The sequence below is a fragment of the Neofelis nebulosa genome, chromosome 2, assembly GCF_028018385.1.
Source record: "Neofelis nebulosa isolate mNeoNeb1 chromosome 2, mNeoNeb1.pri, whole genome shotgun sequence".
NCBI lineage: Eukaryota > Metazoa > Chordata > Mammalia > Carnivora > Felidae > Neofelis > Neofelis nebulosa.
The window spans coordinates 203,666,396-203,691,220 of record NC_080783.1 but is presented as its reverse complement, the minus strand read 5'-3'; positions in this window follow the sequence as shown (position 1 = coordinate 203,691,220).

The window sequence follows — 24,825 nt, the reverse complement described above, 5'->3', positions numbered from 1 at the left end:
GCCCCCCACCAGCCCTGGGGCACAAGTCCTCTCCGCCTGCCCCGGCCCCAGGCCAGATCTCCCCTGCGTCAATACCTCCAGAATCAGCCTTGCTTCCTGTGAGCGGGGCTGTCCCGGCTTGTGACTTCAACGTTGGAACAGGGGAGGGGGTGGCAGAAGGAAGAAGTCCGGAGCCGGCTCTCGCCATAATGTGCTGTGGGACTTTGGGTAGGTCACGTCTACTCTTAAGCCTCACTTTTCCCATCTGAGAAACGAGGGTGTTGATTTGGCCCTCTGAAAAGAAGACATCAGGATGGGATGGGACACGCAAGAGATTTATGAGGGGAAATGCCTGGGAAGGGCCACAGGGCGGGAAGGGCCCCCAGACCAGGAAACAGGTCCGACACCCCCACTGTGCTCAGACATTGGGTAGAAGGGGCCTGGGGGACATGGCCTGGATGGTGGTGGATCCAGGGGGGTGGCGCTCAGCCACAGTGCCTGCCCACAGCAGGGCCTCCCGTAGGAGAGCTGAACAACACGTCTCTGTGTCACCACAGTGGGGTCCCTGGGCCTGCCCGGCCGTGCCGTGGGACTACGGCCGAGCGGCTGTGTAAACCGGCACGTGCTGTCTCCACCGAGGCAGTGCGCCGCTCGTGTCCCAGGAGGCAGCGGAGGCCCAGCCCAGGGGACAGTCCTCCGGAAGGGAAGGCAGCCCCGTCGGCAGCCTGGGAGAACTCCAGGGCCAGGCCGAGCCCCGCGCTGCCCCTCAGGCCGCACCACGAAGGCTGAGCGCAAGCTGAGGCCGGACCCAGGCAGGCTTGGAAGGTCAGGGTGAGGAGCCGGAGGAGGCTGCACTCCGGGGACAGGAGGGGGCCACGGCAAGGCCAGACCACCAGTGGATCCGAGCTGGGAAAGCCTGGGACCTGGTGCTACAGGAGTACCGGCGGCCAGGCCTGGGGCTGGCACCTCCCACCCCCAGGCCTCTCTGACCAGAGGGTTTTTCCACTCTCGGTTGGGCCTGTCTGGCCCTCCCCTGGAGAGAGCTCTTACTTCCCCATTCCCGGGCGGGCCGGCCAGCATGTGGTGGGAGAGCAGCCCCCAGGCTGGGCTGTGGGACTCACCCTGGTGGCCACGCTCCTTCTGCCAAACCCCAGCCCCGGTTCCCCTTCTGGAAGTCACGGCAGAAAGAAGGCCCGGCTTCCCGAGCGTTCGTCCTTTCTCTAGTGCCTTCATTCCTGGCACACCCTATAACCCTCACTCAGGCCTGGGGGGCGGAGGGGCCCAGAGCCCCTGGGCGGCTCCTTGCACCTTCTTCCTCATCACCGCACCCCTCTCGGGGGGCCCCGCTGTGGGCCAAGGACCATGCTGCATGCTTTCCTGAGTTAGCTCATTGAATTTCTAGGGCAACCGTGTGAATGATATCCTGGGCAGAGGAAGAAACTGAGGTCAGAGAGGTTCACCCCCTTGTCCAGGGCTGGCCAGGGGTAGAATTCAAATCCAGCTCTCTTAGATCCAAAAGGCCACAAGTAAAGAGAAATTATTATAAAAATTATATTATATTATTAAAAATATAATTATAAAAATTACAATTGCCCCTCAAATCTTCCCCTTCTTTTATTAAATTTTTTTTAACGTTTATTTATTTTTGAGACAGAGACAGAGCATGAACGGGGGAGGGTCAGAGAGAGAGGGAGACACAGAATCCGAAACAGGCTCCAGGCTCCGAGCCGTCAGCACAGAGCCCGACGCGGGGCTCGAACTCACGGACCGCGAGATCGTGACCTGAGCCGAAGTCGGCTGCTTAACCGACTGAGCCACCCAGGTGCCTCTCTTCCCCTTCTAGACAGTTCCCAAGTGCATTTCATTTCATCCCCAGACCAAGCTTGGGGAGGATATTATTCCCATTTTGGAGGTGAGAAAACTGAGGCCAGAGCAAAGCAAAAGGCTGAAATTCACACAAGTGGCCAGGGTCAGAGAGGAGAGGACCCGGCCTGGGAAGGGAGAGGAGGGACTCCCGGGTAGAGGCCGGGCTCCTGGCCCACCGCCCTTGACCGTCGCAGGCCAGCAACAGAAGGTGGGGTGCCACCACCCCGACCTCTCAACTGCTGCAGCCTGGAGGATACACAGAGCAAGATAAAAAAGCAGGGAGTTTTCCTTGTGATACCCTTGCCTCTTTCTTCTGGTTAGGGACAGACCCGAGCAGGCCAGTCTGTCTAGCAGAGGCCTCCCCACATGGGTCTAGGAGCCAAAACTTGGGGAGGGGCCCTCATGACACCTTTCGAAGGTCCTTCAATATCTTTTCTTTCAAAAAAAAAAAAAACACCCATGTTTCCTGTGTAATTACAAAAATAACATATGCTCGTTGTGACAGTTTCCTACTCTTGCCTAAGCTGGTTCTCCATCCCACCCCCCATCCTTCCTCTGAGAAGCCCTGTACTCACAGGCAGCGGTTTGGTCTGGAACCTTCCAGCACTTCCAACACTTAGCGAGACATGCCCCGGTTCGTGCTTTCTCTTGTAAATACGGGCCCAGGCACACAGCAGCAAAGTACTCTGTGCAGTTAATACAGCGTCTCAATATAAAGCATTCAGCAACAGTCTGACCTCGTTCTGTTTAAGCATCGGAGGATTGTTGGATTGTTCTGGAATGTGCACGGCTCTGGTCAGTGGGGAATGACATGGCTCCCTCTTGGTTGTGTTGAGTTAATATCCGTAAGGCACTGAAAACGGCATGGCAGGGGGGCCTGGGTGGCTCAGTCGGTTGAACGTCCGTCCAACTCTTGGGTTTGGCTCAGGTCATGACCTCACGGCTCTGCACTGACAGCGTGGAGCCTGCTTGGGATCCTTTCTCTCTCTCTCTCTCTCTGTCCCCCTCTCTCTCACTCTCTCTCAAAATAAACAAACTTAAAAATAAAAAAAAAAAAAAACCTGCCTGGCAGGTGGAAAATGCCAACAGATATTTCTAGAAGTGGAACGGCCAGGCCTTGAGATCTGTGCCTTTTTTTAGTTTTGCCAGATTCAGCCACAGAGGCCTGCCCCTTGGAGGCTGCCTGCTCTCGCAGCCCCAAGGACACTGGTACCCCCTACGCAGGGCGGTCCCCTCCTTCCAGAAAGTTGGTCACTAGAATCGCAACCCCCCACCTACACACACACACTGGGTCTCACGCTGCAGTTGAAACGAAGGGCTTTCTCAGCTGTCCCCTGGCAGAGTGGCAGACCCCTGAGCTTCCGGGCCTCGTACCTAACCAGACCACACCAACCTCGTGCGGACCCTGCCTCCCTCCTTCCGGGGTCATTTTGCCCGCTAACAAGCCCCCTGTCCTTACCGTGGTGTAGAGGACACAGCCCCAGCACGAGGGTCAGGGGAGACCCACCTCAGTTTCAAGGCCATGACTGGGGTGGGCTAAGCCAGCGACACTCGCTCTCAGGTTCCCACAAGCACCCGGTTAGCTCTGGGCACCTTGCCTGCCTCACCCTAGTCCTGGCCCGGCTCCGTTTTCTTCACTTCAAAACGGAACTCCTAAGAGCAGCCTAGAACCTCACGAGCTGACTCTGAGAAGCCAGGGAGAGAGCGGAATATACAGAGGCGTTTCACAAATGCTTGAGGGCTAGATTTAGGATTGTTTAGGTGGGTAGGAGGCAGGAGGGGGTGACTCTGGCTACGGTAACTTGGACCCCCAAATCCAGGGCAGCTACCCCAGGAGGGAGGCGTGTGACAGGACACTACATGGACTGAGGGCTGGAGACTCACTGGAACCTGACTCCTTACTACTTTGGAGAATATCCTCTGCCCCTTCCTCTCTGGGGGAACAGCATCCCTTCCGACACAAAGACTTTGCAGCAACCACAGCCCCTGGGTCTCACGTGAGGTTTGAGGCCAAAGGCAGAGAAGTCAGAGAAGACGCTGGTCTCCACCTCTAGCGTCCAGACAGGACCAGAGAGAGAAGGCAGAGCAGCGTCCCGGGCAGGGAGGGGAGACCATGCCCTTTCTCGGGAAGGGGAACCTGCTCACCCTTCTCTGGCCCAATTTTATTTTACTGACTCTTCAAAATAATCCAAGAACGTCAGTGTAATCATTAGTCCCATTTTAAGGATGAGGAAACAGGTACAGAGCGGAGAAGTGTCTCACCCAAGGGCCTGGCCCAAGAAGCCACCAGAATCTGGGCAGGTAGAGGACTTGCATTTGACCTCCTAGGGAGACAGCTTGGGGTACCCCAAGCCTCCCTACACCCCCCACCCAGCAGGTGTGCGGAGTTAAGCAGACCCCGCCTCTGGGGCAGTGGGCAGCCCTGGGCGGGCCAGGCTACAGGACCCTCCTCTCCCCGCCTGCACCTGCCTCTCCCTCAGGCCCCTTCCCCCTCCATGGGGATGGTGACAGCTGGGCCCAGCCCCATTAGTACCATTTCGCTAACAGCTCCGAGCTCTGGGGGCGGGGGTGGTACTGATGGGCTCCCCTGGGGCCCAACCCTCTTTGCTACACAGACTCCACCTTTCTAACCACAGAGGCCACAGTCTTCTCTGCCCTTCCACTCTGAGCCCTCGGTCAACCCCTGAGGCCCTCCTGGGGCAGCCAGGCCTCTACCTCAAAGCTGCCCTAATGGGCCTGGCCTTGGGATTAGGGGGGTCAGCTCCAATGTCACAACAGTATAAAAAGTATAAAAGCCACCACCTAACGAGGGAAGGTTTTCAGTGTGCCCGGCAGTTTCTGGGCATTTACGGACGTGGTAGCTTGTTACCCTCACAGCATTTCTGAAGACATAGCAACTGTACCCATTTGACAGCTTGATAAAACTGAGGCTCTCAGGTGGGGTTCCCCCAGAAGGAGGCCTGGAGACACAGGCTTACCGTGACTGGTTTACTCAGAAGATACCGGGAAACATTGGTGAAGAAGAGGGGAAACGAGGCAGGGAGGGAAGAGAGCCGTGAAAGCCTTAGTCGTCGAGCAAACGACCCCCTGGGCAACTGATGCCAGATTCCCTTGGGAAACTTGGGGGACAGTTTCCCTGAGTCTGTGCCTCAGAATTATCCCAACCAGAGGGTGAAGGAGCTGGGATATTTGTCCACCGACGCCCTAGGCCTCATCGGCAGGGCTGCTCCCGAGGGCACTCCTACTCAGGGCTGGCCACCTGGCCCACGAGCACCTGTCTCTCTCATGCCGCCAGGAAAAGTCCCCAGGCAGAGTCATAGAGTGTCAGTAAGCATCCCTGAGCGTGAAGGAGTGAGGGCCAAGAGTGCACGACCAGGCAACCACAGTATCTTCTTTGCCAAGGCTCAGAGAGGGATGGCCGCCGGCCGAAGGTCACAGAGTTTGACAGTGACGGAGTCAGGAGGCAAGCCTAGGTCTGTCTGACCCCAGATTCCAGTCCCTCAGGTAGGAACCGGACCAGGAGCGCGGAATGGGCCTGTCCCATGCGGGCTCTACAGCTCAGTGCCGCTCTCTGTCCTCCAGGAAGACCCCAAGAGAGGCACCAGCAGGCCCCTCGCTCTTTGAGATCCTTCCTTGCCCCCATCCTGGCTGCCGGGATGTTAAGCTGAGACAGGTTCATTCTGCCAAAGGGAAGCCAGAACGCCCGGAGGGAAAAGCAGACAGACGTCAAAGCCCAGCCAGGAGGGTGAAGGAGTGGAGTGAATGAATGAATGCAATAAGCCAGCAGCGTCTCAAAGCCCCCAGCCTTGCGTCTTCTCCCATGATTCCACCCACCGAGCGCTAGAGAAGGACAGCCCTACAGTCACCGCCTGCAGCCCACAGGTGGCAAATGTGTCCCGTCGCCTTAAAGGTTGTAAAACTTCACATCAGAACCCACATTCTCAGCGGTGCCTGCAAAAAACAGAAGCTCTGGCAAAACAGGCCCGCAGTCCTGCTCAGTGCTGGCCGAGGAGTGGCTGTCCCCTGGGACCGGGGCTGGCCTGTCCAGCTCGTCGGTCCCCAGCAGTCTCTCTTGCCTCCCTGACACCGAAGCCAAGGCCAGTCGCCCCTCTGCAACTTGGGCTGTGGGTTTAATGCCCCCCCAGGACCCCTGGCAGCATGGGAGTTTGAGAGACGTCCACTGGACGTGGACACCTGGGGCCCCGGGGGTTGACTGTGTGACCTCGAGCAAGTCCCCCCTGCCCCCGCCCAGCCTCCCTGCGCCTCAGTTTCCTCCTTTGTGACCTGAGGGGCCCACAAAGTTCCAGGGTTGCCGAGGAGGCCCAGGGAGCCGCGCAGGCTTTCCCTGGCCCAGACCCACGTCCAGACGTAGTGCAAGCTGCAAAGAGACGCCTTGCTCTTGACTCTCCAAAGGTGCCTGCGGGCACCCCTGACGTGGGTTCCACTGCACATCTGCCAGCAGGGGGCGGTGCCCCCCTGAGACAGCTGGCCGACGGTTCGGGGGTTCCACGAGTACGTCCAGCAGGTGGACGACGGGCGGAAGATCCGGACACGGTCTCTGCTTCCAAGACCATCAGTGCCAGAGCGACAGCTGCAGCAGAAAGCAAGCCGCTTGTCACAGAGGAGCCACTTGTCACAGAGAAGCTCTAACACCCGCGGTTGGCTTGGACACGAGGGAAGGGGGGAGGCAGGTGTCGCCCCGGCCGGGCACAGGTGGTGGCCGTGCAGGCGGTAGATTCTTCAAGTGCCTCCTCTTGTGCCTGGCACCAGGCTCTGAGTCCAACCGGTCCCCTCCCGAGCGCAAGCAAACGTTGTCATTATCTCTGCGGTTATGACTGCCGCCGCGGTTGACTGAGTGACGGGGTAAGAGCCTGTCTGTGAGCCTCCACCAGCTCCTTCGTGGAATTACCTCCCTGCTAGAGCTTTTGGGAAGCTCTGACGGTAGCGGGTGGATATCGTGAGCTTTTGATGTGCCCAGCCCAGCCTGAGCTCCTGTCCCGGGTGACACGGTGCGCGACAGGGCTCGCAGCCCACACCGCACGCCCCTGACCCCTCACACCCGCGAGGGCACCCACCCCCCTTTCCACACTCACTCACACCCGCCCTCCTCGTCACCCCTGTCACCCTGCGGGTGCACGGCCGGCCCTCTCCCTCCCCGGCCGCACTCCCAGCATGCCCTGCGGCCAGCCCATGGCTCTCAGTCGGGCTGCCTCAAGCCACAGCCCTGCCCTGACTCCCACAGCCAAATCGAGTCAAAGACCAATTAATATTCTGATACCTGTGGCCGGCTGGAGTGATGTAGAGCTGATGATTTCTTTTTCCATTTTACTCCAACTGTGGTTTAATGTTTTTCCCAGCCCTCCTTTGGTCAGTGGTTTTAGGGGCACTAGAGTTCACTTTTGTGGGTAACCTGCACTGTTAGCTGTTGATTTAATTAACTCAGCCTTTCTCTCCCTTGACCAGAACATGGCCAGCCGGGCTGCTTCGCAGACACCCATTTGGACAGCCAACGGCCAGAGGCGTCTGGTGGGAGAAGCATGTGGTCCCTGGCAGACTCCCGCCAGGCCCCTGGCGATCGCCAGCCACTCCGTGTTTTCTGGAGCATTGCTGAGCCGCTATCTCACGAGGCTCCAAAGAGTTTTGCTCCCATTCGACAGGTGGGGAAATGAAGGCTCAGAGACATGAACCCAATTACCCAGGGCCGCAAAGCTAGCTCCCAGCCGAGCTGGGCTTGCAAGCCAGCTATGTCTATTTCCATGATGCTCTATCTCGCAGAGACAGTTTATTCCCCCAAAAGGTGTCCCGCTGAAGGAGAGGTGGGGAGAAGGCCGGAAGACACACGGGGGTGCTAAGGAGGGACAGGAGGGAGGGAGAGGTTTTGAGGAAGATGCGAGCTGAAATCACAGACTCCTGGCCTCACTCCGGAGATTCTTCTTTACGGTGGAGCAGACCGGGGTCCTCCATCCTCGGAGAAGTTTCCAGAATCCTAGCACAAACGTCTCAGTGGCCAAGTGAACATTCAGCCCCACATCCAGCCCTCCAAGACTTCCGCCCAGTGGATGCCTCGGGCCACAGAGGACCCGCAGTGGCAGAGAAACCTGGGGCAGGAGGGAGCAGGGGCGACATCCGAGGGAGCAGTGCAGACATCCGAGGAGGCTTTCGAGAAAGCTTAGAACCTGGGCATGTGCAAGCAGCTGAGGCCAGGGAGGTGGCGGGAATCGCAGGGACTCCCCCAGCGACCTGGGGCCAGTCCGTCCCCGTCTCTGGCCCTCTGAGTGCATGCGGGGTGCTGTCAGTGGGGGGTGGCGGCCGCTCCAGTCTGTGCAGCTGGTGTTCTAGGGAACTCTGGCTGCTGGCTAGAGGAGGGAGGGCTCTGGGCTTGCAGACAGACCCTCCTTTCTTCTCCCCTTCCCACTCCACCTCCTCCAGGAAGCTCCCCACCCCTCACCCAGGCCCATTCCCCAGCTCTCTGTCCGAGACTCTGTGGACTTCTTGGTGTGTGTGTGTGTGTGTGTGTGTGTGTGTTTTCCACCAGGGTGAATTGTCAATTGATTTGTTATTTATCCCACTGACAACAAAGAGAGTGAAAAGGTAATAATTCTGGGCCCTGGGGTAATTCAATTCCTGTAGCACCGTCAGCTACATTAACTTACTTCCTGGATCTCAATTCAATTAGAGCAACATTCCCCAGCATTAATAAATCAATACTCATGCCATTTGGATATATTTTGAATGTCTTTCATTATACATTGCGGGGCAGGGATGGCTGTTGAATTGGAAGTTAATGGGACAGGACAGGGCAGGTGGGGCTGCCTGGGGAGAAGCTTCCAGCCGTTTGCTCTAATTGCCTCTGCTGCAGAAGAAGGCATTAGTAAAACAGAGGCCTGGTTAACTGAGCAAGCCCGCCGGGTCTGGGTGGGCAGGGCCTCAGGGGCTGAAGGGATCCTGCTCGCCCACTCACGTACTCGTTCATTCATGCACCCTTCATCCCTCCTCCCATATGTCCTCTCACACTCCTCCAACCCCTCCTCATCCTCCTCCTATTCTCCCTTCTGTCCCTCCTCCTGCTTTCTCCCATCCCTCCTTTGATCCTTCCTCCTCCTCCTCCTCCCATCCCTCCTCCCACCCTTCCTCCCATCCCCCATCTTCTCTCCATCACTCCTTCCTCTCCTTCTCCCTTCCTCGTCCCATCCCTCCCCATCTTCTTTCCATCCTTCCTCCCATCCCTCCTCCCATCCCTCCCCATCTTCTTTCTCTCCTTCTTCCCATCCCTCCTCACGCACTTCCTCCCATTTCCCATCTTCTCTTCACCCTCCGCCCACTCCTCCTCCCTCTCCTCCTCCCATCCCTCCCCATCTTCTTTCCATCCTTCCTCCCATCCCTCCTCCCATCCCTCCCCATCTTCTTTCTCTCCTTCTTCCCATCCCTCCTCACGCACTTCCTCCCATTTCCCATCTTCTCTTCACCCTCCGCCCACTCCTCCTCCCTCTCCTCCTCCCATCCCTCCCCATCTTCTTTCCATCCTTCCTCCCATCCCTCCTCCCATCCTTCTTCCCATCCTTCCTTCTAACTTTTCTCTTCCTTCCAATTTTCTTTCATCGTTTCATTTTCTATCCATCCAGAACATTTTGAGGAGGGCCTTCTAGGCACTGGTAGGGCTTATATAGGTATATATCATACACGTTCTCCAACCTCAGAGACCCAGACATCTAAACAAATAATTATAACACATTGTTCAAGAGCCACAGCATGAGCAATCAATAACCCTTTTGCCAAAGAAACCAGAGCAGGACTCAGAAATGAGCCAGTGGCAGGAAGGTCTGACTCTGGGGATTGGGGAAGGGTGAGGGAAGGCTCTCTAGAGGAGGTATAGCCTGGGGTAGGTTTTGAAGAATGAGAAGGTTTTGACCAGGTGGCCTTGGAACTTTTTTTTTTTAAGATTTTATTTTTTTAAGTAATCTCTACCCTAACGTGAATCTCGAACCCACGACCCTGAGATTAAGAGTTGCACGTGCCACTGACTGAAATATTCAGGCACCCTTGGCCAAGTGGCCTTAGAGAGATAAGGAACTTCAGAGAGCCCGAGGAAACTGAGGACTGCCGGGAAGGGACTCTCAGTTGTGTGTATGGATTCAAATCTCTAGGAATTTTTTTATAATGAGTTCCCAGGACCCTCCTCTGGGGAGTCTGACCCAGGAGGTCTGGGTGGAAAGTCAGAAGTCAGAGTCAGTGGCCACAGCACAAAAGGTGCCTGCTGAGTGGAGAGGCTGACCGTGCTGGTTGTGCGGCTGAGCCAGTCCAGCCCTTTCCAAACCTTCTTAGGTCTATGACCACATTTCTCATCTGATAATGTCTGTGCACTCACTTTGGCAAATGGAAACCCTGAGGACCAAACAGACAACGGCTGAGCCACAGGTACAGTCTCTGCCTTCCCTGCATGGAGGCAGGGCCTTTGCACTTGCCGTGCCGTCTGTTGGGGCCACTCTGCCACCCATATAGCCATATGGTTGGCTCCTCCCCTTCTGTATTTGTTATCTGTTGCTGTATAACAAATCACCCCAAAATTTAGTGGCTTAAAACAGCCGACATTTCTCATCACGCAGTTTCTGTGGGTCAAGAATCCAGGAGTGGCTGGTTTTGGCTCGGGCTCTCTGAGGAGGTTGAAATCAGAATGACAGCAGGGGCTGCAGTCATCTGAAGGCTCGACTGGGGCTGAAGGACCACTTCTGCGAAGGGGCACTCATTTGGCTGTTGGCGGTAGGACGGCGGTAGGCTTATTAGACGGGCCTCTCCACGGAGCTGCTTGTGCATCCTTCTGACGTGGCCACAGGTGAGCTGAGAGACAGCAAGCGAGCCAGAAGCTACAATGTATTTATAAGCTAACCAGAAGTCATATGCCATCACTTCTGGCACATTCTACTTGCTAAAAGTAAATCTCCAAGTCCAGCTCACACTCAAAGGGAGGGAAATAAGCTCCATCTCTTGAAAGGAGGGATGTCAAAGAATTTGCGGACCTACTTCGCATCTTTCTGGGGAGCCTGGGTGGCTCAGTCGGCCAAGCATCCAACGCTTGATTTTGGCTCAGGTCATGATCTCATGGTTTGTGAGTTTGAGCCCCACGTCGAGCTCTGCGCTGACAGGACAGAGCCTGCCTGTGATTCTCTCTGTCTCCCTCTCTCTCTCTCTCTCCCCCCCCCACTCCCCCTCTCTCTCTGCTCCTCCCCCACTCACATTCTCTCTCTCTCTCTCTCTCTCTCTCTCTCAAAATAAATAAATAAATAAATAAACTTTAAAGAATGTTTAAAAAACAAAAGAGCTGTGTCTTTCTTCAGGTCTCACTGAGACGCCACCTATCACAGATGCCCCCCCTGGCACACCTGTCTGGAAAAACCCCCCCACCTCTCCACACAGTCTCGCCCCTCCTGCTCTGCCTTGGTTTCCTCCGTGGCCTCTGCCCTCACCGGGCATCCTTTTCTTTTAGCTATTAATCTTGTTTACTGTCCACCCCTTTCCTCCCCAGGCCAGGCTCCGTGAACTCAGACGCTGTGTCAGTTTGGGTCACGGCTGTACCCCCAGCACTAGGGTAGTACTTGGCACCTAGTACCCAGACCAGCTGATACATAGCTGAGGTGAAGATAAGGAGGAGAGAACAATGCCGACCCTGCCTGGGTCTTCCCTGCCTCTGGAATCCAACCCCAGTTGGGCCCCGTGGGACCCGGAACCTCATCCTGTGCCAGACAGGGGACAGCCTGGTCTGAAGGTCAGTACCGGTCCCGGCTGGGCCACCAGCCTTCGGTGTGCCGCCAGAGGTGTCCTTGGCCCCAGCTGAGCCTCGGTTTCTCCGTCTGATAGGAGTGCACTGGATTCCTTCTTCCACTTAGTGGGTATGGCCTGAGTACCTACCAGGAGCCGCCCGGTGTCCTGGGCGCCCCACCAACACGTCACCTGCCTTCACGGGGCTGAGCTTCTAGAATAAAACCGCTGAGGGTCCTTCTGGCCTTCCTGTGCTCCTGTTCTGCCCTCTGTCCTCTGGCAGATGCTTCTGTGGCCTGAATTATGTCCCCACAAGTTCATATGTTAAAACCTTAATAACCTTAACGCGATAGGGCCTTTGAGAGGTAATTAGGGTGAGAGGAGATCTGGAGGGTGGGGCCCTCGTGACGGGCTGAGTAACTTTGTGAGAACAGGAACAGAGAGTGATGATTCCCTCTCCCTTCCATGTGAGGACACAGAGGTAGCAGTCTGCAAGCCAGAAAGAGGGCCCTCAATAGAGGTCTAATAGGCTGGCACCTTGATCTTAGACTTCCCAGCCTCTAGAACTGTGAGAAGTAAATATCTGTCACATAAGCCCCCCAGTCTACGGTGTTGTCCCATAACAGCCCAAGCCAACTAATACAGATGCTTATGGCTGAGTACCTGAGTCTAGAGATTGGGCTGGGGTATTTAAAAGCCCAGATTCTCCTGGGAGAGGGTGGATGGCCACTGGAGGGAGGAGTATCTTTAAAGCCAGTATGAGGAGACTATGGAGAACAAGCTTATGCTCACCTCCGGGCCTTTGCACATGCTATGCCACCTGCCTGGAGCTCTTTTTCCCTTATTCCCCATTCCTATCACTGGCCAGCTCCACCTCGCCCTTTGGTCTGGGCTTCAATGCCAGCTCCACCGGGAAGACTTCTTTAACCCAGAGGCTGCGTTAGGGCCCTCCGCTGGTTCCCACAGCCCCCTGCGTTCTCCACACTGAGCTGTAAATCATCCTTTGCGATATGCACTTAGCACCTCCCATGAGCACCCTAAGGGCGGGACCCCAAGCTCAAATCCTCACGACAGGGGGGACCCAGCTTCAGCCTGATTAAATTCCTTACCAAGGTCACATAGCTGGTGATTTTCCAAGCTGTGGCATGAACCCAGACCCGTCTGGCTGTCACGTGTGTGCTCCTGGCCTCTCTTTGTTCCAAGCATACATGCTCTGAGGTCTTTCCTCACTCACTCCTGTAATCTGAATCGCTCTGTTCTCATCTCAAACAGAGGAACAGAGGCCCAGAGCTCACCCACATCTGGCCTGCCCCGACCCCAGCCCCGCTGGCTTGGAGGGAAGCTGCTTTGACCCAGTGATACATCAGATCCCTTGCAGGGAGCCCCCGCTGTGTGCCGCGCTGAGCCCCCCACCCGTGTGCCCTCGTTGACTGTGCCCAAACACGGGGGGAGAAAGCTGCTATTCGTCTCGCCCGCTTTCCAGGTGAGAAAACCCAGGCCCAGAGCCGTGAGCTCCCTTGTTTACTCTCGCTCTCCACCAGTAAGTAGCAGAGAAGGCATTTAACCCCTTTTATCCACTGAGTCACAGAGCCGCTTCGGAGTGCTGAGCGGGAGTCAAGGCGCCATTCATTCACTCATTCATTCACTCGTTGCATCAATAATAAACACCAGGGACACAGATAAGATGCGAACAGACACATACATAAACGAGGTGATTTCAGAGCCTGAAGGTGAGTGCCTTACAGTGAATGAAGCAGGATGATGTGATGGACAGTGATGGGGGAGGGGACACATCTTCAGACTCGAGGGGTCTCGACCCCGGGCGACGGATGGATCCAGGAGCCAGGAAGAGAAGGGTTGCACTGGGCAGCTGCTTCAGCTGAGGCCTCCAGAGCGACGTCCCTGGAGTGAGAAGGTGGCCTGTCAGCGAGACCAAGCTGGGTTCTGTGACTGTGCCAGGCACCTGGGCCGCTGATGGCTGACTGTCCACCTGGCAGGCACGTACCTCTGCTGCTCCTTGGGTGGTGTCATCCAGGGAGAAAGGACTTGTTCCTGAGGCCAGGGCTCAGGTATGAGGCCTGGGATCGGTGACAGGGGTCTGGGGCCTTTCTGTTACCGTTCCCCGTGTCAGGCCGGGGCCAGACCACGGCATCTCGGGTCCAGGAGAAAGGGCTGCTCAGGGAGGAAGTAGGGATCCAGAGCTGAGGCCCTGGGCCCTCTCCTTCTACTCATCTTGGCTGCCCCTCCCTGGCCATACCCCCACCAGCCTTAGATCTTTGAACAAAGACCAAGCAATGTTCTCAGGGGACAACAAAGGACAGGGCCACTGTGTGACTTGACCGCAGGCTTTACCACTCGTGGGTGGTGGGCAGACCCCCTGGAGCCCCCACAGGGACCACAGAAGGGACAGGTGTCTTGTGTATGTCTAAAGTCCCCTCTGAGGCCCCCGAGGGGACGGCACAGGACAATGAGAGATGCACGAGCTTTGGAATTAAAAAAAAAAAAAAAAAAATCTGGGTTCACATCTTGGGTCCCTCTGGTGTGACCTTGGGCAAGTCATGTCAACTCTAAGTCCTTAGTTTCCGCATTTGCAAAACCTCTAAAGGTCACTTAGAGATTAAAGGAGAAGATGGAGAGCACATTGCCCCGGGTGCCTTTCAGGCAGCGGTCTCCCCCTTCACCCACTTTTCCTCCTTTAAATTTATGTTTTCCTCCCCAGCCTCCGTCTACCCATGTCACCGGGCAGCTGTGTGTTACCCAACGTAAGACTTTACCTCCTTGGGCTGCATAGAGTTTGAGAGCCGAAGGGACTTCGAGTTTTATGTAATGCACCCTTGTTGGCATGTAAAGATAAGGCTTACGGTCAATGTCAAAGTTGAACTGCGAGTCCCTAGGAGGCCACAGCTGTGTTGTCAGAATCCCAGCCAGAGGCTCATCCCTGGGTGCTGGCTCTTCCCATTTACCTGGCAGTGAGACCTTGCTGGTCCCAGTCCCTTTTCCTCTCTGGTCCTCAGTGGCCCATCGGAATCATAAGGGGTTGGGCCAGATGATTTCTGAGGATCCTTCGCATTTTGTTTCTGCCAGTTCTGGGATCCCAGGAGTCAGATCAGTACAATCGCAACGCTGGCCACCTCTGAAGCCACCGGGGTGACTCATCTAAGAAATCAAATGGCTCGATCTCCTTGCTCCGGGCTGGGCCACATCTCCATGCTTTCGCCTGTGTTGCTGTCTCTCCCAGGAACACCCTTCTCACCCTGGCACATGCCTTCATTCACCCTGTAAGCACTTACCGCACACCCCTAAAATGCCGCCTCTGATATGAAGCTTTTCCTGACTGCCAGTTCCTTGTGCGTAAAGCTCATCTTTCCCATCAGACTTCCTTGGCCTTGAACACAGTCACAACGTTGGACACCTACCACCTATTGTCCTTATCTATGTGCGTGTATCTGGGAAGCTCCTTGAGGGCAGGGCTGGGTCTGATCTAGCTCTGTGTCCACCATCAGGCCTGGTACACAGTGAGCAGAGTAAGAATCTATTGAGTGATGGAGGAAGGAAGGAAGGAAGGAAGGTCACAGTCTAAGACAAATGGCAGCCAACAGGCCTCGCCCCCGTCTCTCGCCAAGAGCCAGTCTCCTACCCAGCCCATCTACTAGAGCGAGCGGTCCAGGTCCACCTGGTCACTGGAGTCACTAATGAGCATTGATTCTGATCGGTCCCATCCATCATGCCGCTGAAGTTCCCTTCCTTAAAGAGCATTAGGGAGCAAACGTATCATTGGTGACTGGAGGCCCAATAAAGCAGGCACCTCGCGAAATTTAGTATTCAACTCATAAAGGCCTTAAAAGCATTTTTCAATTATGAATGGTCTGGGGGGAGTCGTTCTTTCTTCGCCAGGGGATGAATAAAGGTGGAAAATAATAGTGTATCAATATTGTTGCAACTTAGCAGGATTAATCTGGGAGAGTTAAAGCCGTTGCTTCTCCCCGATGCCTGTGCGCTCAGGTGCGCTGGGAAGGACTTGGCCAAGGCGATGAACCTTGCCGGGACCCCGGAGGCGGGGCTGCCTCCCCGTGGTTCAGCGGCTCAAGCGCCTTGCCCTCTCTCCCCTTCTCCCTCATGCCCTGGCCCCAGAGCACTCCCTGGCCCTGAGCCATTCTTCTTACCCACATGAGGCCTCCGGGGCTGGCCTTCTCATAGGGATCTCTAAATTTGTACACTGCTAAGGTCTTGGTCTTTATCCTGATTGTGATGATGGTTGCTCAAATCTACACATGTGATACAATTTCATAGAACAACACACACACACACACACACACACACACACAGAGGAAAGTACATGTAAAAGCTGAAGGAAGAGTATAATTTTGTCCTATTTCTGTAACTACCTATGAGTTTTAAACTATTTTGCAATAAGAAATAGCAATCAGAACATAAAAAATAAGTTAAAAATGCAAAAAGTGATTCTTGCAGGAAAAAAGGAAATGGGCCTCCATCAGGGCCCTCCATAAATGGGCATGGCAGCTTCAGGAAATAATTTTGTGTTATCTGGGATGGTAATCAGAATAATGCTTCCCTGCCAAATACCCAGAACCTATGAAGACATTAGGTTACATAGCAAAGGGGAATTAAGGTTACAGATGGAATTAAGTTTGCTACTCAGTTGATCCCAAGATGGGAAGATTATCCTGGATTATCCAGGTGGGCCCAGTATACTCACAAGATCCTCTCTCTCTTTTTTTTTAAGTTTATTTATTTAAACTTAAAAATAGCTTAAGTGGTGTGGGGGTGCAGTGCAGAGAGAGAATCCTAAGCAGGGTCTATGCTCTCAGTGCAGAGCCCGACGCACGACTCGACCATAAGATCATGGCCTGAGCCGATCAAGAGCCAAAAGTTTAACCGACTGAGCCACCCAGGTGCCCCCTCACAAGAGCCTTTTAAGTGACAGAGGGAGGCCTCAGAGTCAGAGAGAGATTTGAAGATGCTACCCTCCTGGCTCGAAGGTGGAGGAAATAGTCATGAAGTAAGGAATGGGGACAACCTCTGGAAGTTTGAAAAGGTGATAGATTTTTTTTTCCCTAGAGCCTCCAAAAAGAGCTCAGCTCTGACAACACCTTGATGTTAGCCTGGCGAGACCCATTTTGGACTTCCATCTTCAGAACTATAAAATAAATATGTTTCAGCTACTAAGTTTGTGGTAATTTGTTACAGCAGCAATAGGAAACTAATACACCCAGTAATTCAAATTTTTTTTTGAATTCAAAGTCTTTGAATTCAATGTGCATACACCCTAAGATTCAGCAATTTCACTCCTGAAAGAAAATCTTTGGTCTGCATTAGATTGTAGATGTGGTGCAGAATTATCCGCAAGAATGGTCATTGTTCAAAATAACCTAACTAGAAATGATCCAAATGTCCATCGAGAGGAAATGGATAAATCCAGTGTGGTATGTTCCTACAATGGAATATTATACAACTGTGAGAATGAATGCATTATAGTTACACACAAACACATGGAGGAATTCCACAATACAATGATAAAGGAAAGAAACAAGTCACAGAGAAAGACATATAGTAGCATTCGTTTATACAAAGCTCAAACATAGACAATGCCAGAAAAATACATAGCTAAGGGCTGTCTTTTTAATTCTAGTAGAGTTAATATACAGTGTTATATTAGTTTCAAGTGTGTAATATAGTAATTCAACTATTCTATACATCACCTAGTGCTCATCATGACAGGTGCACTCCTCAATCCCCATCACATATATCACCCATTCTCCAACTTTGGGGAAAGATAAGTTACCTTTAAGAAAGATAAGAAAGACCCACAAGAAGTCTCAAAGGTACAGCAACTTCTTGAGCTGGGTGGTGTGGACACAGGCACCTATTATATTATATTATATTATATTATATTATTATATTATATTATAATATTATATTATATTAATTGTGTTATATTAAATATTATAATTATTTTAATTGTATGTATATGCTTATATACCCTTTTGAGTGGATAGTAGAGTTTACAATAAAATAAATATTCTTTAAGTCCTTGCTTTTGAGCATTCATTTGGTCCTTTGTCACTACACTATGAGCAAGGCAGTATAAGGGTCATTACCTTCACTCTATAGCTGGGGAAACAGGCTCCAAGGATTAAGTGACTTACTCAAGCTCACTTGCCTACTTCCCAAGCTTCAGCTGTATCCACTCACCCCATCTCCTGTGCTCTGGCCTGAGTTCAAGGAAGCAATGAGACTACAGGAGGAGAAAATATGAGTCTTTTCCTGGCTTTTGAGTTTCAAAAAAGGGAGTCAAAACTTCAGGTCATGGAGTAATTTTAGAGGTTATGTAAGCAAACTCTCCCATCCCTCAGATTATATAAACGATTCCTGAGCTATAATTGTAAGCATGTAGATGTGCAAAGTGGCATATGGGATCTGGGAAGAGCAGAAGTAGTGAACAGTGCTGTAGAGACTATAGCTTCCTGAGAAAGGTGGACCCCATACTGTATTTCCCCTGGGCCAAGCATTATCAGAGGAAAACAGAAAACCAGCTAGCTTCATAGTTTCTGAAAAATCTATAAATCTCCCTTCCAGGGAGAATCCGGGGAGGCAGCAAGACCTCAGAGTAAAACTATCTGGGTGTTGTATAGGCTGGAAGAAACTTGGATACCTTAATTAAGCTTCCTGAAGCTAGTTTTGTATAGAACATATAAATAACCAAAATATGAAATTTTAAAAAAAGGAGACAACACTACAGAGCTTACAGATATTAAAAAGATTTAAAAATGAATGAGAAGATATTGTGTAAAGTTTTATAAGGATAAATCTGATAATATAGATGAACTGGACAAATTCCTCAAACAACGCAACTAACATAAACTGACAGAAGAATAAGTAGAAAATTTGCATAGTCCTATGTATTTTATTTTTTTTTTTTAATTTTTTTTTTTTTTAATTTTTTTTTTCAATGTTTTTTATTTATTTTTGGGACAGAGAGAGACAGAGCATGAACGGGGGAGGGGCAGAGAGAGAGGGAGACACAGAATCGGAAACAGGCTCCAGGCTCTGGGCCATCAGCCCAGAGCCTGACGCGGGGCTCGAACTCACGGACCGCGAGATCGTGACCTGGCTGAAGTCGGACGCTTAACCGACTGCGCCACCCAGGCGCCCCTAGTCCTATGTATTTTAAAGAACACATGTCCATTAAAAAAAACTCACCAGGATGGTTTCACTAATGAATTTTTCAAGACATATAAGGAAGAAATGATACCAATTTTACATAAACTGTTTCAAAGAATGTATTCTTAAATAACATTTTCTAACACATTTTTAAGGCCAGCATAACCTTGATACCAAAAATTGCAGAAAAGGAAAATTATAGGCCAGTCTCTCTCATTATTAATTAAGCTTTCTAAGACTCAATTATTCATTTGTAAAGTGGAGATCATAATAGTTACCTTCACTGGAGAGTCCTTTTAAGGATTCAATGAAATAGATGTAAAAATTTTTACCAAAATACAGGGAGACCAAATCCATATGTATGGAGACTTTTATACTCACAACTGAGTTGAAATTTTTCTTCCCAAGAATAAGAGGTTTGTTTTAACATTTTTATTTATTTATTTATTTATTTATTTATTTATTTATTTATTTTAATATAATTTATTGTCAAATTGGCTAACATATAGTGTGTAAAGTGTGCTCTTGGTTTTTGGGGGTAGATTCCCATGGTTCATCACTTACATACAATACCCAGTGCTCATCCCAACAAGTGCCCTCCTCAAGCCCATCATCCATTTAAAAATCCATTATTGGGGCACCTAGCTGTCTCAGTTGGTAGAGCATGTGACTCTTGATCTCAGGTTTGTGAGTTTGAGCCCTACCCTGGGTGTAGAGATTACTTAAAAATTAAAATAAATACATAGATAGATAGATAGATAGATGATAGATAGATAGATATCCATTACTAATCACAAGGAACAAGTGTTGCAAGGATGTGGAGAAAAAGGAACCCTTGTGCACTGTTGGTGGGAATGCAAAGTGATATTGCCATTGTGGAGAACAGTATGGAGGTTCCTTAAAAAATTAAAAACTACAATCCAGTAATCACACTACCTGGTATTTATCCAAAGAATACAAAAACACTATTTGAAAGGATATATGTGCCCCTATGTTTATTGCAGCATTATTTATAATAGCTAGCCAAATTGTGGATGCAGCCCAAGTGTCCATCAATAGATGAGTGGATAAAGAATATATATATATATATATATATATATATATATATATATAATGTAAATCATTCAGTCATAAAAAAAGAATGAAATCTTGTCATTTGCAACATCAGCGGAGCTAAAGTGTATAATGCTAAGTGAAATAAGTCACAGAAAGACAAATATCATATGACTTCACTCCTATGTGGAATTCAAGAAACAAAAATGAACAAAGGGGGGAAAAGAGAGACAAACCAAGAAACAGATTCTTAAATATAGAGAACAAATCCATGGTTACCAGAGGGGAAGTGAGTGGGGAGATGGGTGAAATAGGTGATGGGGATTAAAGAGTACACACTTGCCGTGATGAGCACTGAGTAATGTATAGAATTGTTGAATCACTGTATTGCATACCTGAAAGTAATATAACACTGTATATTAACTATGCTGAAATTAAAATTTTTTAAATTTCATTAAATTTTTGAAAAAGAAAAAATCAATTATTATAATTGACCATATTAATACAAAAAAGAAATAGGGATAAAAATCATACAACCATCTCAATAGATGTAAAAATAATCATTTGGTAAGACTCAACACACATTCATGATGTTTAAAACTCTTAGCAAGTATATATTTAAAATTTTTTCTTAACCTGATAAAAGGTATTTACATGAAAGCATAGCAAACATAATACCTAATGGCAAAATATTGAGAACCTTCTTCTGAGATTGCTAAAAGGGCAATTGTGTCTACAATCACCACTTCTATTCAACATTGTACTGGAGATCCTAGCCAGAGCATTAAGATAAGAAAAATAAATAAAAGGCATAAAGATTATAAAGGAAGAAGTTGGAGACAACATGGTTGGGTGAATAGAAAATTTAAATGAATTTATGAACAATTAAAATAAATTGGCAAGTTTAGAAACAAGTGTATTTCTACATATCCATATGAATAATTAGAAAATAAAATGTAAAAATATATAATTTATGATAGAGTAAAAAAGTCACATAAAAATGAATCTAAAATGAGATGTATAAGACCTCTACACAGAAAACTATAAAACATTATCCAAGGAAATTAAAGATTTAAAATCAATGGAAGAATATACCATGTTAATGCATTAGAAGACTCACTATTGTCAAACTATCTCTTTTCCATATATTGATCTGTAGATTCAGTGCAATCCAAATTGAAATCCAAATCCAAATCCCCAGTGGCTTTTTTGGTGGAAACTGCCAACTTAATTATACAGTTTGTGATGAAAAAGCAAAGGTTAAAAATAGCTGAGACAATCCTGAAAAAGAGTAAAATTGGAGAAAAGCTAAAGGAATTAAGAGGTGATATTGGGGTGCCTGGGTGGTTCAGTCGGTTGGGTGTCTAACTTCAGCTCAGGTCATGATCTCGCAGGCCGTGAGTTCGAGCCCCACGTCGGGCTCTGTGCTGACAGCTCGGAGCCTGGAGCCTGCTTCGGATTCTGTCTCCCTCTCTCTCTGCCCCTCCGCTGCTCACACTCTGTCTCTGTCTCTCTCTCTCTCAAAAATACATAAAAACAGGGGTGCCTGGCTGGCTCAGTCGGTTGAGCGCAGACTTCGGCTCAGGTCACGATCTCGCGGTCCATGAGTTCGAGCCCCGCGTCGGGCCCCTGTGCTGACAGCTCAGAGCCCGGAGCCTGTTTCGGATTCTGTGTCTCCCTCTCTCTGACCCCCCCCCCCCCATTCATGCTCTGTCTCTCTCTGTCTCAAAAATGAATAAAAACGTTAAAAAAAAATTTTTAAATAAATAAATAAATAAATAATACATAAAAACATAAAAATTTTTAAAAAGAAGTGATATTAATGAAAGAAAGGCAAAAACACCTAGAACATAAAAATAAAGAAGATTCCATTTCTTGCACAGGGAGTTTGTAGAGTGAGGTTTTTACTCACTGCATAGCCATAAGTGCCATAAGGGCATCTAATAGATGGGCCTTAACTGTATCATAAGAGTCATGAATGAGTCCTTGAGGAAATAATGACAGGGCACCTGGGTGGCTCAGTCAGTAAAGTGTCTGACTTCAGCTCAGGTTATGATCTCACAGTTTGTGAGTTTGAGCCCCGCATTGGGCTCCGTGCTGACAGCTCAGAGCCTGAAGCCTGGTTTGGATTCAGTGCCTCCCTCTCTCTCTGCCCCTTCCCTGCTCGTGCTCTGTCTGTCTCTCTCTCTCAAAATACATAGACATTAAAAAATATATATATTTTAAAGAAATAATGATAGAGGTAACATCTGAAGAAAAAACAGAGACAGCATGTGCAAAGGCCCTGTGGGTGTAGGAAACTGGCCCATTAAGGAAGGTGAGAGTAGACTCCCGAGGCTAGAGTACAGAGAGAGGAGGGGTCAAGACTGGAGGTATGGCTGGAGAAGTCGAGGTCTGCATGGCCTCCAGGGCCACGGTAAGGAGTATGACCTCACGTCTACGTTCATAAGTTTCCTCACACCTGCTCAGGGACTTGCTTCCCATACGACCGTGAGCCCTACTACAAGAGTAGACACTGCTGCATCTTGGTGGCGAACCAAGGCCAGTGAGTCCCTATCCCGGGCTCTTCTGTCCACTTTGTGTCTCAAGGCTTCCGACTGCTTCCAAGCCTTTACTCAAGTCCCCGCCTTCTGTCTCTCCTTATTTTTTTTAAAAAAAAGGTTATTTATTTATTTTGACACTCGGAGAGATCATGCATGAGCTGGAGAGGTGCAGAGGGAGAGGGAGAGAGAGAATCCCAAGGAGGCTCCGTGCTGTCAGCGCAGATCCCGATGCAGGGCTTGATCCTGTGAGCCGTGAGATCATGACCTGAGCCAAAATCAAGAGTCGGATGCTTAACTGACTGAGCCACCCAGGCGCTCCCTCTCTCCCCTTAAACACAAAAACAGAAAAACTCTTTGTATTGCACATGGTACCTTATCAATACTGTGTGGTCCTCTTGTTCTCCCCAAGAATGTGGCCACCAGAGGCCAGTCTGCATTTTGATGTCTGTATCCCAGCTCCCGACATAGGGTCTAGAACCCAGGCAATAATCAGGAGACACTTGATGAACTGTTTTCTGTCAGACCGGTGCTACCTTCTCCCCTGCTTTTTCCTGTAGAGCCTTTACTCCCTAGAGCCTTCAGCCTGCCTCCTCCCAGAATAAAAGGGCCACAACCAAAATGTGGTTGTTCCATCCAGGCTCATCCACCCACGGGAAGTAGCTTCAGTCCTAACGCCACCCGCAAGCCATCCCTAATGTCAGAGAGAGACGCCTGTGTCTTTAAGCGAGACAGGCCACCTGGGTGCGGAGTTGAGCAGCCAGCACCTCTGGGTGACAGAGAGAGCGCAGGGGAGCCAGATGGCCAAGGCCCTTGCACCCCAAGAAATAAGCTCTGTGGTTCCTGTGGATCCTAAGACAGAGAGGGATTGTCACTCTCAGTCGGCGTGTCCCTCCCTGCCTCCCAGCCAGGGCTAACCCCCCAGCTCGTGGAATCGCTCCACAGACTTGATGGGAAGAAAGGCCTCACTTTTCTCCCCCCTCCCTGGGCCAGCCGCCTCACCTCTCCCCTTGACCGTTATCTTCCCGGGGATTTCCCCAGTGCTACCCTTAAACCCTGGATTAGTCAGGCCAGGGTAGGCAGCACTGCGGTAACAAATAATCTCTGTGTCTCAGTGGCTTACAGGAACGGAGGTTGATTTTTGGCTACACTGTCCGTTCACTGCTGGTCAGATACGGCTGTGAGCCGTATCATCTTTTTGTAGCCTGGGCAGCGGAAGCAGCCTCCTTCTAGAATATTACAAGTTGTTTTGGAGAAAGGAGATGAGACATTGCAAGTCACGCGATGCCTTAAAGCTTCTGCCCAAAAGTGGCACGTGTCACTTCTACGCGGATTTTATCGGCCAAAGCAAGTCATATGACTGAACCTGATGTCAATGAGTTAGCAAGGTATGACCCTCCGCAGAAAAGAAAAGTGAATAATCGAGAACAATAATATAATCTACCCCCACCCCCCACCTCGCACCAATCCGTGCTTCAGTTAAGCAGATAGAACGAACTATAAAAATATAGACCAAATCATTATATTCTCCTGTTTTAAATTCTCCACCCCTACCTTAGAATAAAATCCAAATTCCTGCCCGGTCTGGCCCGGTCTCCCTCCTACCTTCTCTTCAATCCATTTCCTGCTTTCCCTCTTGTTCCATCCACACTGGCTTCTGCATTTGCAAGCTCTTCCCCACCACAGGGCCTTTGCACATGCGATTTCCTTGGCCCAGGTCAATGCTGTAACCCAGCTCTTCCCAGGCCTGGCTTTTCCCATAAGTAGGGGTCAGCTTAAATGTCACAGCAGAGGGACCTCCGTGATCACCCCACTAGTCTCTCTCACGTTGCCCCATTTGTGTCCTTCCTAACACTTAGCAAACTGCAATTATTCTGTGTATATAATTGCGTATATAATAGCTTTATTGTTTATAATTGTGTATATAGTAGCCTTATTGTTTATTGAGTGTTCTCTCCCCACACACTGAAACATAAACTTCTTCGGAGTGCGTGCGTCTGTCCTGCTCCCTACTGTACCTCTGTCCAATAGGAATTCAGCCAGTAAGAGCAGCATGAATGAAAGAATCGGATGGAGACAAGAGGGGCTAAGCCTGGCCCAGCAGCTCAGTGCATATAAGCATCAGGAACCACCCCCCCTCCCCCCCAGCCACGTTCCCATCCCTAAGATGATACAGCATGGTGGACAGGGTAGGACCCAAGCCTCGGCCACTCCTTGCCCTCGCCCATGAACTACAGTCCGCCCAGAACCAGGGGGGGTATCATAAGCCACCTAAAAATTAAACCAGCTGTGATCGTTTATTGAGTAGCTACTCTGGACTCAGAGCTGTGGCTGCACCCTACCCACTGGGTCTTGAATGTCATTATGATCCTCGACTTAACAGATGAGGAAACTGAGGCTCAGAGCAGCTGGCGAGTTTGCCTACCACGGCTGTGGAGCTCACAGATGGAAG